Source organism: Etheostoma spectabile, chromosome 5, assembly GCF_008692095.1.
Source record: "Etheostoma spectabile isolate EspeVRDwgs_2016 chromosome 5, UIUC_Espe_1.0, whole genome shotgun sequence".
In the NCBI taxonomy this organism is placed as follows: domain Eukaryota; kingdom Metazoa; phylum Chordata; class Actinopteri; order Perciformes; family Percidae; genus Etheostoma; species Etheostoma spectabile.
Window position 1 is genome coordinate 3,876,458 of NC_045737.1, and position 11,997 is coordinate 3,888,454.

At 42.0% G+C, this 11,997-nt stretch overlaps 1 long non-coding RNA gene across 1 annotated transcript in view; it reads left to right on the forward strand.

Moving 5' to 3' along the window:
• Positions 1-10,157, forward strand: part of LOC116689625 (uncharacterized) — an 18,281-nt gene extending 8,124 nt beyond the window's left edge. The window contains exons 2-3 of the long non-coding RNA XR_004332058.1: positions 2,033-2,035; positions 9,982-10,157. This is a non-coding gene — a long non-coding RNA (uncharacterized LOC116689625). The remainder of the gene's footprint in view (positions 1-2,032; positions 2,036-9,981) is intronic.
• Positions 10,158-11,997: the final 1,840 nt, after the last annotated feature.

The window sequence follows — 11,997 nt, forward strand, 5'->3', positions numbered from 1 at the left end:
ACCGTGTACAGTCATTAAAATTGGTTATTTTTTATGTTCTTTATAGATAATGAGCCAAGGCCAATGAGTTTGACTTAGAAAAATTCATAAAAAGCATAATTTTTCTTTTAGCAAACATTGAAAACGGGTCCCACAGACCCGAACACCACAAAAGGGTTAATTATCAGTTATTGCTTCATTGCCAACATAGACACATGTATTTTTACAATTTCTACAATGGTGCCTCTTGGGTAATTTGGAAATCTGATTTTTAAATCTGCAAACTTCTACTTGTAACTGCTTTACATAATTGGATTTTCTTTTTGCATCCCTATCATCCTAATTTATTTATCTTATTCATTTTTCAATTCTGAATGTTTTCTTGTCCCTCTAAATTTCTTATGATTGTACTTTCTGTGTTGTAGTTCTTTTTCTGTATTTTTCTTTGCATGCTGACTCAATGCTATTGAAAATCAGGATTGCCCCTCAATGATCTCTCGAGGATACATGAAGTTTGATTGAATATTTCTTGTAGGTTATATCTGGGTGGTTGTAACAGCTTAATGCAAAGATTAGCAAGCTAAATGAACCCATTCCCCTGTCAAAGTTGCCCCGCCTCTGGAAAAAATAACTTGCGCAGCACATCTCTGCCATCAGATTGTTTGCTCAGCAGAGAGTGCATACAGGGAGAGCTTCTATCTATCAATATGTTCCACCCCTGACCTCCCAGAGTCACTGCAAAGGGCCTCCCTTAGCTTATGTGTGTTCATCTGACTATTAGGGAGCACAGGCCAGCCCACAAGCCAGGCTGACTGGATCAGGTGGCCCCCGCTGAGCCGGGGCCCCTCTGTCACTGGGGCCTAGAAATATGGCCTATCTGCTGTTTGTCTCTGGCACGATTTTGTTTTGCGAGTGTGCTGTGGCTACAGGTCAGCGGAGCCCCAGCATCAGACAAGCTCTGTCTCTGTCTCTCAGATATATTTGTAAAATAAATAAAGGGGAAAGGCTGAGCCCTGGCTCGTGTTTTGACTTCATCATTTATATTTTGTTCAATTTGACCCCCCCCTCCCTTACCCTCCCCATACAACAACCATTTTCTGCTGGAGAGGCAGGATCTTTGTGGATAAAAAAAAAGATAGCACTGCAATCACTCTGGGTGAAAGCTACAGGATAATGTGTTTCTACGCTGTGGAGAATTTGTCCACAACTTGTAAGATTTCAGATTCTGAGCTTGACGGTCCCTTGTTGCTGCCGTCTTCTATCCTGTGAATACTGCAGTTATGTAATATGAGTTAAATAATCATAAACTGAACTATAAAGAGACACGGCCTACCTAAAGTCCCACTGCACATGCACAAGCAAACAGACTGAGACGCTGTGTAGACAGAATGATCTAATTAGCCCAAAAAAAACATGAAATAAATTTGTAGTCTTACCTGATGATAGCGCTAAACTTAGATCAGAATTACATAGTGAATCACCCAATGAAGTACTGAAACTAATGGCCTTGTGCAATGTAAAAAAAAAATAATAAAAACTTCTCTGTGCAGAAATCATAAAGAATTAACACAGAACTCTACAGCTCTATGGAGATTTTAGCCTTTTGTACACTGTTAAACCTTTCACAGTACATTTAAAGTAATATACTGACAGCAGTTTTGCCAGTAAACTACTGTTTATTTACAGTGTGCATGCTGTTTTAAGGATATTAACATTTAAGGACATTTCAATTCAATTCAATTCAATTTTATTTATAGTATCAATTCATAACAAGAGGTATCTCAACACACTTTCACGATAGACCAAACTCCAGAATTTACAAGGACCCAACGTTCTAGTAGTTTCCTCCAGAGCAAGCAACAGTGCGACAGTGGCGAGGAAAAACTTCCTTTTAGGCAAACCTCGGTCACCCAGCTCTTGGTAGTGGCGTCTGACGGGCCGGTTGGGGTTAAATGAAGAGTGGCAATAACAAAATAGAAAAAATTAGTAGTTTGTAGCAGTTCTTTGTAGTAGTTCTGGCATGCAGACGCTGTGCGGCATTACAGGCACACAGGACGTAGCAGGACTACAGGACGTAGCAGGACGTGCAGGGCACCGCAGTGTAGCAGTTGACATGGCATCACAGAACGTGTAGCGGACACATGGCACAGCTCTACCCTGATTTCGGAGCCTCTCTGATCCAAGGGAACATGCTGGGAAAAAAGAACATAAGGACTCCGGGGAATGACTCCCCAAGGGGTTAGTAACAAGCATTTCTGGGACAATGCCATAATGAAAAGATGGAAAGGAGGAGAGGAGCTCAGTGTATCAAGATAAGTCCCCAGCTGTCTAAACATTATACAGCAAAACCAAGAGGACGAGGTAAAGAGAGCTCCAGCCCGGCCGGGCCAGAACTCTCCCCAACCGATCGGGCTTATGCCAAGTCTCCCTTTAGTTCTATTATATTCTTGATTATATGATAGATAAATCTGAAAACTATGTGACTACTCTACTCCCTACACTATTCGATTCTATGCCCTAACTTGTATCAAAATAAGTCCCCAGCTGTCTAAAACTATTACACAAAACCAAAAGAGACGAGGTAAAGAGAGCTCCAGCCCAGTCGGGCCAGAACTCTCCCCAACCGGATCGGGCTGTATGCCATCTCCCCTTTAGTTCTATTATCTTGATTATATGATAGATAAATCTGAAAACTATGTGACTAACTACTACTCCCTAACATATTCGATTCATGCCCTAACTAGTGTATCAAATAAGTCCCAAGCTGTCTAAAACTATTATTACAACAAACCAAGAGAGACAAGGTAAAGAGAGCTCCAGCCCGGCCGGGCCAGAACTCCCCACCCGGATCGGGCTGTATGCCAAGTCTCCTTTAGTTATATTATATGATAGATAAATCGAAAACTATGTGACTTACCACTACTCCCTAACAATATTCGATTCTATGCCCTAACTATAAGCTTTATCAAAAAGGAAAGTCTTAAGCCTACTCTTAAATGTGGAGACGGTGTCTGCCTCCCGGACCCAAACTGGAACCTAGTTCCACAGGAGAGGAGCCTGATAGCTGAACGCTCTGGCTCCCGTTCTACTTTTAGAGACTCTAGGAACCACCAGGACATAAGGACTTAAGGATGTCTACTATTAACATACATATCGTTTATTACTGTTCTATTAGAATTTACTGTAAATGTACTGGCTGCAGTGTAATCCCCGATGCATTGGTATTGACGGTAAATACCTGTAATCTGTAACATCCGCTGATAGTGCTGTAATATTTCTATTTTCTGCCAGAATACATTGCCATTCACAGTATGATCCTGTATAACATTAAACCAGTAAGATACTGTGAAATGTACATTTACATTGGTTTAGGTTGTGCCTATGCACATTACTGTTCTAAGATTATTTTGGGGCATTTTTAGGCCTTTATTGACAAAGACAGCTGAAGACATGAAATGGGAGAGAGGGGGGAATGACACGCAACACAGGGACGCCGGTCCAACCCGGCCCCGCTGCGTCGAGGAGCAAACTATACATACAGTATGGGCGCCCGCTCTACAAACTGAGCCATCTGGGTGCCCCATACATTACTGTTCTGTGTATTTAAATGTGCTACAAACATGCAGTATAATACCATTAACCATAGAAAGTAGAAAAGAGCCACATCTTTTTCCCAGGAGTTGGTGGAGCCAAACCAGAGCTGAAAGTGAATGTTGGTCTTCAACATTCATCAACAGGGTTTTAAAATTATCTCCTTTGATCACCAGCCAACATGGCTAGTATACTTTTTAAAGTTGCCATCCAATCAGATTTTCCACCAGCAAAATTGTGTTTTTCTTAACTAATATTACTCAGTTTAATTTAATTTCATTTAACTTTAATTTCAGCTCTTCTGGTTTGTTTCGTGCCATTCTGTTCGACTCCTCTGTTACAGCGTAGCTTGTAATCAATACTGTGCACTCTAAGCACATCCAACGGTAATATGAAACGCCAGGACATAACCTCCCAGATTCCCAGTTGAGGTGGTTCGGGCACCTGGTAAGGATGCATCCTGGGTGCCTCCCTAGGGAGATGTTCCAGGCACGTCTAGCTGGGAGGAGGCCTCGGGGAAGACCCAGAACTAGGTGGAGGGATTAAATCTCCAACCTGGACTGGGAACGCCTCGGGATCCCCCAGTTGGAGCTGGTTGATGTGGATCGCGATAGGAAAGTTTGGGGTCCCCTACTGGAGCTGCTCCCCCCACAACCTGATACCGGATAAGCGGACAAAGATGGATGGATGAAGGACATAGTGTTCATGGGAAATGTAGGATTAGTATTATGAACACTGTTGCCAGATAAAGATTGCATTTTTTCAAACCAAACATAACCAAATTCATGGGAGAAAACAGACATATCTGGAAACACTGACTTGTTTACTGCAGCCTACCATTCAAGCACATGCTGTGTTGTACACTTCATTCATCACCTGCTTGTAAGTTTACAGTGTTACCTGCCAAAGTTAATTTTTACCCTCATGTTAGGGGGTTGGTGGGTGTCAATTTAAATCAAGAAACCCAACCACAAATGAATGCTGATGCTGACATTGACCCACGTTAGTTTGTCAGGAAATGCCACTTGGTACTTTCTTTGTTGTAATGCGTCAACTCTACAGAAAAGCAGCCATTTTTTTGCCCCTGTATCAGCACATCCTGGCTACAGTACCTTGTCTCTGTTTGATATGTTCGGTGTGTGTGCACCGACGCACAGCAAACTCCACGACGCACAGCAAAACTCCACATTTGTGATGACACACATCCTTTTTCTCACACACTGAGTTGGACATCCAGTCTGAAATGGTTAATTGGAAGAAATCAGCCCAAAATTGTCCTATTTTCAAAAACATTTTACTGTAGTTTACAGCTAATTCTGTTGTGTCATGTTGCCTTCCTATCCCTTGCAAGTGTCCTTTTGTTAACAATTACTACTAAACCATAGCAGCACAGCTTCTCATTTTATATGGTAGAGGATTGCAAATTAGAAACCCAGTGTTTGTTAGAAGTTCCATTTTTTTCCATCGCTGTCTTAATGATAAAATTTACCATGACATTAAAAATGAAAAAGAAACAGCCCTCTTATGATATGAAGTCCACAATGAATGCAGTAATCAGCAGTGAAAACAGATAGATAAAAGCTTAGTTCACATAAAGTTCATATTTGGACAAGGTTGTTGCAATTTAAACAATCTATTCTGCCTTCTACAGAAACTAAAAAACGAAAGCAGGAAAAATGCAACTAAAGTCTGCTTTCAGATATTAGAAGCTTTCTCAACACTGTTTTCTAGGATGAATTTCTCTGACAACACAAAAACAAAGCTGTATACGTATACGTGTTTTCTTTTTTAACTACCAAATTTTGAAACCCAAAAATAATAAATCCATAAAACTTTCTCCCTTGTATATAAATATATATATATATATATATATATATATATATATATATATATATATATATATATGTATATATATATATTTATATATAGTGCCAAAGACAAATTTCCCACGATGTGGGACAATAAAGTTAATCTTGATCTTAATCTTGACAACAGCTTCACAAGTACAACAAAAAATCCGATCTCTACTTTCATTGAATTTAGAGTGTTTTATTAAATCGTTTAGCATTTGAAAAAAAAAAATCAGGGTTCTGTCTATAAAACCTGGCTTGTAATATAGATCTGTCCCTGTGTGCTTTTGAATAAAGATTGATTAACTTTTGTGGTATTTCCAACCATTTTTACTAATCTTCCGTATAAATCCCCTCTTATTATTAAAAACATAACCATATACCACTGATCCTATCATTGACCTTACCAATGAAATCCTCAAGAAAGGCCTGGCTTCCAACAATAATACACAGCCACTAATTGGTTAATTTGTACCTCCGAGCCGAGCCGTCTGAACAGGTGAGAGCACCGGGGCATCATGTCACAATGAAAAAGAATAGTGAGATTTTGTGCTAAACAGCCGGCATTCAGTGTCCTCATGTCTGTCCTTGAGCAAGCCGGGGCGCAACCACAACAAACCACTTAGAAAAGGGAAATTAAATAGAACGACTACAATGGAACGGACAGAAAGCAGACAAGGCAGGGGGTTTTCCTCAGTGTCGTCCTACAAGGTCAAAAAAAAAAGAAATCCTTATCTATTTCTCTGAAGCCTATAACATACAGTTTCTTAAAATGAACTGAGGAAAATGAATCCGCTGACCTGGCTTAGCATTGCACTGAATGATGGATTGCTTGAAGAAGGTATTAAATCATATCTGTGAATTGTCTTAATGCCTCGTGCCCATTCCTGGTACGTTTTAACCACAGACTGACACCGTGGTGTCTTCTTTAAATGAATGAACCACAAGGTATTAAAAATGTAGGCAATGTACTCGACTCAGCTGTACTCTACAGTACAGCCCAGTCTCAAGGCAGTTCGTCAGATGGTCATGTATTTAACCTATTAGTTAGTGTACAGGTCACGTTAGTGTTGTTATTTTTGTGTGTTCATTATTTACTTTGAAGTGTTGTATTTTAAGGAGAAGCCTATTTCGTGATCACAGAATGATAACGTGGCAAGTAGTATTGAAAACCTGAAAATCCGCGCAGGGAGGTCGGTCGGGGTGGTAGATGAACAACACAGGGCTTTCACCCAGGAGACCAGGGATCGTGTCCCGCGTGTTGCAGTTCCTTTCTGCGTTAGTCTCTTCTTAACCACAACTGTCCCGTTGTTGTCCACCCGGGGATCGCGTCCAGGTTGTGGCGGTCCATCCCGTTGTTGTTACCGACATGTGGCGTTTCATTACCCCGTTCTTGCTTCCCCCAAAGTCCATGGATTGTGTCCCGGCGCAAGTTGTTGTCACCGTCCCAAGCGTGGCGTTTCATTTTTTGACGTTGCGTCCCTTGGAACAGCCCAGTGTCGTGGCAGGTCGTGAAATGGTAACTTTCAAAAATCGTGAAATGTACACGTAATGAACGAAAATATTGTGTACATGTAATGTACATAAATCAATAAATCAAAATAACGTGGCCATTTCACAAACTCGCGTGAAACCGGGTCGTACCAGTCAAAGATTTGGAGATATTTTTCAATTCAAGTGAATGTTAAACATGTCCAATCTTTTGTCTGCTACCGTACAGGTTTAGAAATCTGCATACCATGTAAAAACAGAAGTAAGTAGGGCTTGGAATCTTCAAAAGGTTTTGACACCGGTACTAATACCAATAGTATGACTTTGATACCTGAAATGACCTGACGTTGACGCAAGTGATTGAACATGTGCGGGTAATCTTCAAACCAATCGACCAAAGGCTCAGCTGCCCAACGGTAATGTTGTCAAAGGAAGGTTGGACAGTATAGGAAAAAAGGCCGTTGAAATGGGAAGAGCAGTCAGGTAACCAACACAAAGAGGAGTGTGGGAGGTTTGGTAAGTCACAGCGGTGAAAGAGAGGAAGTATGTCCTATGCACGGTGAAGGAAATAATGCAAGTTCAAAAGTGTTCACGTCACTCCACTCAGCAGTGGATTTTATCAGATTTCCCAGCATGAGGAGAGCAGGATGCGCACCACTTGTATCACTCCATTTGGAAAATGTGCCTTCCACCGTCTTCTTTCTGGAATAACAAGTGCTCCCAAAATTTTCCAGAGGAAAATAGCAGAAACTCTGGCTAGCCTAGAAGGGACAGAGATCTTTATGGATGAGGCAGGCGTCAGGGCCGATCCAAACAAAATGTGTCAGAACTCAAAAGATTCTTAGTTATGTTTAATTATGTAGCCAAATTCGTTCCAGAGTTGTTAATAGTGGAACACCCACTGTACGAGCTACTGAAAGGAGACAAAGAGTGGATGTTGGGAATTGCACAGTGCGAGGCATTCAGGAACTAAAAGATTATACTAGCCACAGCTCCGTACTTGACTTCTACGATGCCAACAAGCCCACCATAGTGTTTACAGACGCCAGAGGACCCCCTCCTTGTCCTGGTGGCATACAGACCTACACCCACCTCTTTGACAGGAGTCAGTCCAGCAGAACTGCCGATGGGCGGGAAAATCAGGACCACCTTGCCCACCCTGCAGGACAATCTGAAACCAAACTGGCCTAATGAAGATGTGATCAGACAGGCTGACGCTACAGCCAAGCAAAGGCAAGCTTATTACTATAACTGCAGGAATGGAGTAAGGATCCTACCCCCACTGAGCCCAGGGGACCCAGTGCTAACAAAGTTGGATGGACAGAAACAGTGAACACTGCCTGCTGTCGTTCACAGCACCAGTTCTACTCCAAGGTCCTGTATCGTATCGCACAGGGCAAGTGCCACAGGAGGAACTGGTGCCACCTGCAATCCACTCCCAAGCCGATCACACCCATCAGTTAAAGCCTTGACTGGTTTGCTTCTGAGGTCAGGGACACTGAGGATACACATGGTGCTGAGACCCAAAACACGTCAACCCCCACACAAGCGACTGTGACCATCACTCGCTCTGGCAGAGTGAGCACGCCCCTATGAACTTTGAAAAAAAGAGAAAAAAAAGGAAAAAAATGAGGGGGATGTTTGATTTATTGCTGATTTATTGTTTCCAAAAATGCACTTTGTTATTTGTTAAAGTATGAACATGAGGTCTGGTTATCTTCATTAGCCACCATCGAGGTCTGAAGTTGGTAATACAGATGCGTTTTACAACAATAAATATTGCTAAGATAAAAAAGTGCTTATTGCTTATACTAACAGTTCATGTTACTTAGAAGGGCAACATCTTTGGGGGGGGATGTAATGACAGGTAGTGACATAAAGGTGTCATTGTTCTAGCCCAGGCCATTGAGAGCCGAAGAAGAGATAGAGCGGATGTCGTGGTTGTTGATGTTCATGTTGGCAAGCTCATGCACAGAGAGAACTCACGTGTGGTAGTCTTCAAGTATTATGTGCATGTAAAGGATATCTACAGACATTATAATACAGGTTCCTGATTGATACTCTTTTTCAATACCAATTTTATAAAAATCCATTTTAACAAAAAGTAGACACAAATCCTTTACTTATTGTCAGCTCCTACTACGTTAGCCCCATGTCTGTGTAACATAGAGGTTTTCCCCCATTTCGCTACGACGGTAGAAGCATGCTTCATGCTAATTGGCTCACTTTGCCACCAAAACGATTTGCTCCATAGTTATTGAAATTGGGTATTGATGAAGAGGCATTTTTTGCAACTTGATATTGTGCAGGCAATTCAATATTGTGCAGGCAATTCGGTCGGTTCACAGAAAACATTATAAAAGCTAGGCTACTCATTATACACAACAATAGACTCCCCAGTATCATCTTTTCAGTGGAAAGAGAAATGCAGCCAAACCAGGCTGGAAGAAAGTATTATTTGTGGGTTAAAACATTGTTAATATGAATGGGTATTGAGCTAATTCTGACCTACAGGTAGGTGGTGGGGATGGAGGGACAGGTAACTGCCATGTAGGCCTCCTAAAAGTGGGATTTAAACTTTCAGTCTGGACTTTCAGTCCAAATACAAGGTGATGCAAATCACATGTTCTGGGCACTGTGGTGTTGGACCTTGTGGCTTATATTGGCCACCGCAGCCTTCTATTTGGAAATATGATGTGCCTAATTGGTTATTTATACATTTTATTCACTTTATAACATTTGAGGTGAAAGCATTTATAAGTAGCCACAAAGTTGAATGGCTAACAGGTAGACGTTTTTCATTATTGGTCCCAACTACCCTTTCAGGAACATTCTGTTATCCATGGTGTTAAGAGGCATGGACAGTAGTGAGGCAACAGCAGCTACTAAAGAGCTTTAGCCTTAGCCTATGTGAGTGGGCTGAAATTTCTACTTGTGCGTTGTTGTCTAAGTCAAACTCTTTAAAAGAATAGCAGCGCCAGCATGTGTGAGTGGACAGTGTGTGGTAAAGCGAGTGAGAGAATGACGGTGATTAGCTTCGGAGCGAGTGCCGACTCCTGTGCGTTGTGAGAGAAACAAAGTATCTCCCCTGTGGTTTCTGACCATGGTGGGAAATCTGGAGCAGGAAAAGTGAACCCACTCCTTCATGTTGGTCATGGAGAAGGAGAACCCAGCAATGAGTCTGGGGAATGCAGCGTTACCAAGCCACAGCTGAGCGGCACGCCACAACGTGTAGTTACATTTTTGGAGAGGTACACGTCAGGGTCAATATCTTCATGTACAGTGAAGGAAAAAAGTATTTGATCCCCTGCTTACTTTGTATGTTTGCCCACTTCCAAAGAAATGATCAGTCTACAATTTTAACGGTAGGTTCATTTGAAGACAATCACATGTCAAACCTGTTATAAACTGACTTGCATTTTAATGAGGGAAATAAGTGTTTGACCCCTCTGGCTGAGGAGAGGAGGTTCTCACTCCAGATTTGACGGTACATGGCCCCGTCCATTGTCCCTTTGATGCAGTCAAGTTGTCCTGTGCCCTTAGCAGAAAAACCCCCCCAAAGCATAATGTTTCCACCTCCATGTTTGACGATGGGAATGGTGTTCTTGGAGTCATAGGCAGCATTCCTCCTCATCCAAACACGGTGAGGTGAGTTGATACCAAAGAGCTTGATTTTTGTCTCATCTGACCACAACACTTTCACCCAGTTGTCCTCTAAATCGTTCAGATGTTGGCAACAACAAATTGGCAAACTTCAGATGGGCATGTGTATGTACTTTCTTGAGCAAGGGGACCTTGCGGGCACTGCAGAATTCCAGTCCTTCACGGCATAGCGTGTTACCAATTGTTTTCTTGGAGACTTTCCCTTTCCCGACTCTGATCCCAGAGTCAGGAAAGGGAAGTTTGGGGTCCCCTGCTGGAGCTTCTGCCCCCGCAACGCGATACCGGATAAGCGGATGAAGATGGATGGATGGATGGATATGGTCCCAGTTGCCTTTAGATCATTGTCAAGATCCTCGCGTGTAGTTCCTAGGCTGATTCATCACCGTTCTTAGGATCTTTGCAACTCCACAAGGTGACAGCTTGCATGGAGCCCCATGCCGAGGAAGACTGACAATTTAATTGTCTTTCTTCCATTTGCGAATAATCGCACCAACAGTTGTCACCTTCTCACCAAGCTGCTTAGCGATGGTCTTGTAGCCCATTGCAGACTTGTGTATGTCTACAATCCTGTCCCTCACATCCTAGAGACTCAATAGACTGATCCGGAGAGCGAGCTCTGTCCTGGACTGTCCTCTGGACCCCATAGAGAGCATGTAGGGGAGAAGGAAAATGTTAGCCAAGCTGACATCCATCATGGACAACACCTCTCACCCCCTACATGACACTGTGGGGTCCCGGCAGCTCCTTCAGCACAGACTGATACACCCACGGTGTAAGAAGGAGAGTACCGACGAGGTCCTTCATCCCGGCGCTGTCAGACTCTACAACACCTGCTCTACCTGATAGTGTTGTAGTTTCTGTTCCTGTTTTTCTCCCATCTACTACATCACACTTTCTGTTTACTTTAATATTGGTATTTAATTATTTTATTACAAGTACTTACTTTTCAATATTTATGGTCTCAGGTTTATAATTTAAATTATGCTACCGACTCTTGCTTCTTTGCTCTAATTACACATTCAACTTAACTTAATTTTTAACGTCACTTACACCGCAATATTGTTTCTCTTATCATGGCAACCGCACTTTAAAATTCCTTTTGTTTGACGCATTTTACTTACTCAGTCTACCATATTTTCATTGTCTATTTCTTGCCTGTATTTCTTGCCTTGTATTCTTGCCTTGTATTTCTTTCGTGCTTACTTGTTTGTGTTTATTGTTTTGTTTTCTGTTTTTTGCTGTTGCTGCTATGCTGCTACTTGTAACGACAGAATTTCCCCGTCGTGGGATAAATAAAGTATAATCTATCTATCTATCTATCTATCTTGGAGCGCTCTTTGGTCTTGGCCATGGTGGAGAGTTTGGAATATGATTCACTGATCGATTGATTGCTTCTGTGGACAGGTGTCTTCTATACAGGTAA